The 2,484-nt window shown below is 41.2% G+C and overlaps 1 pseudogene; it reads right to left on the bottom strand.

The window, feature by feature from the left end:
* Window positions 1-343: 343 nt before the first annotated feature.
* On the bottom strand, window positions 344-1,937 carry LOC101344683 (elongation factor 1-alpha 1 pseudogene; annotated as a pseudogene).
* Window positions 1,938-2,484: the final 547 nt, after the last annotated feature.

The raw sequence follows: 2,484 nt of genomic DNA, 5'->3' as shown, positions 1-2,484 counted from the left end.
CTTGCTTCTAAGGAGCATTCTGGCTGTACTTCTTCCAAGACGGATTTGTTTGTTCTTCTGGCAGCCCATGGTATATTCAATATTCTTCGCCTTAGAGGAGAACATTCAGTCATTGACAATAAGTATGATGGTAGCTGTAGGTATTTTACAGATGCCCTTTATCAAATTGAGAAAGTTCCTCTGTTTTCCTAAATTATTTTATCATTACTGGATATGTAATTATTTCAGCTGTATTTACTGGATCTGTTGATACAGTCTTGTGGTTTATCTTATTATGTTTTTTTTTTTTTCCTCATTAAACTTTGTTTTAATGGGTCTCAAAATTCTGCGACAGACTTTTGGTCAAGTTGTTTCCATTTAAAAAGTACTGATTTTAAAAACTAATAAGTTAAAACTGCCACACAAAAAAGGAAACAAATGGTCCAAAAAACATCCCTTTCCTTCTGAAGGTTTTACGATGCATTGATATCATTAACCAGTCTTTTACTATTAAACTTAAATGGCAAATTGAAACAAACAGTTCTGAGACCGTTCTTCCGCCACTGATTACAACTGGGTGGCAGGTGTTATGGGTAACATTCATTTAGCCTTCTGAGCTTTCTGAGCAGATTTGGTGACCTTGCCAGCTCCAGCAGCCTTTTTGTCCACTGCGTTGATGACACCCACAGCAACTGTCCGTCTCATATCTCGAACAGCAAAACGACCCAGAGGAGGATAGTCAGAGAAGCTCTCAACACACATGGGCTTGCCAGGAACCATGTCAATGATGGCAGCATCACCAGACTTCAAAAATTTGGGGCCATCTTCTAGTTTCTTTCCAGAACGGCGATCAATCTTCTCTTTGAGCTCAGCAAACTTGCAAGCAATGTGAGCTGTGTGACAATCCAGCACAGGTGCATAGCCAGCACTGATTTGGCCTGGGAGGTTCAGGATGATCACCTGAGCAGTGAAGCCAGCTGCTTCCATTGGTGGGTCATTTTTGCTGTCACTAGCCACATTGCCACGACGAACGTCTTTTACACAGACATTCTTGACATTGAAGCCTACATTGTCCCCAGGCAGAGCTGCATTCAGTGGTGACGTTGATTGGAGCAAAGGTGACCACCATCCCAGGCTTGAGGATACCAGTCTCCACCCTGACCACAGGGACAGTGCCAATACCACCAATTTTATAGACATCCTGGAGAGGCAGACGCAGCGGCTTGTCAGTTGGGCAAGTTGGTGGGAGGATGCAATCCAGAGCTTCAAGCAGCGTGGTTCCACTGGTATTGCTATCCTTACAGGTGACTTTCCTTCCCTTGAACCAAGGCATGTTAACACTTGGCTCCAGCATGTTGTCACCATCCCAACCAGAAATTGGCACAAATGCTACTGTGTCAGGGTTGTAGCCAATATTCTTAATGTAGGTGCTGACTTCCTTAACAATTTCCTCATATCTCTTCTGGCTGTACGGTGGCTCAGTGGAATCCATTTTGTTAACACCAACAATGAGTTGGTGTGTACGCCAGAAGGGCATGCTCACGGGTCTACCCATTCTTGGAGATACCAGCTTCAAATTCACCAACACCAGTAGCAACAATCAGGATAGCACAATCAGCCTGTGATGTTCCTGTAACTATGTTTTTGATGAAGTCTCTGTGTCCTGGGGCATCAATGATGGTCACGTAATACTTGCTGGTCTCAAATTTCCACAGGGAGATGTCAATGGTGTTGCCTCGCTCGCGTTCAGCTTTCAGTTTATCCAAGACCCAGGCATACTTGAAGGAGCCCTTTCCCATCTCAGCAGCTTCCTTCTCAAATTTTTCGATGGTTCTTTTGTCGATCCCACCACATTTGTAGATCAGGTGACCAGTAGTGGTAGACTTACCCAAATCTACATGTCCAATGACGACGATGTTGATATGGGTCTTTTGCTTTCCCATTTTGGCTTAGACTCTGCGATAGTTTTCACCAACACCCGTGTTCTGGCCGCAAACCCATTGCGAAAAAGCTTATTATGTTTTTTAACGTAGTGAATTACATTGCTTAATTTTTGAGTGTTGATCCAACCTTGCATTCCTGGGAAAAACTAACTTAGTCTTTTTATATTTTCCTTTTTATGTATTGCTTGATACTATTTTATAATCTGTTATTCAGGATTTTTGGTCTAGGTTGAGGAAGGGTATTGGTCTGCAGTTTGGTATTCTTGTATTGCCTTTGTTTTGCTTCCCTACAAGTTTAATACCGGTCTCATAAAATGAGTAGGATTTGCTTCCTCTTCTGTCTACAAGTGATTATGAAGAATTAATATTATTTCTTCCTTAAAAGTTTGATAGGAATTTCCAGTACCATCAACTAGAACTGGAATTTTCTTTTTGGAAAATTTTTAACTGCAAATTTAACTTTTAGATAGATATATAGCTATTCAGATTGTATATTTTTCCTGAGTGAATTCTAATTATTTCTGTCTCTAAGGAATTACTCCATTTCATCTGTTTTCACACT

Source organism: Trichechus manatus, unplaced genomic scaffold (assembly GCF_000243295.1).
Source record: "Trichechus manatus latirostris isolate Lorelei unplaced genomic scaffold, TriManLat1.0 scaffold00237, whole genome shotgun sequence".
Classification (NCBI taxonomy): Eukaryota; Metazoa; Chordata; class Mammalia; order Sirenia; family Trichechidae; genus Trichechus; species Trichechus manatus.
This window is presented reverse-complemented; position numbering and strand designations above follow the sequence as displayed.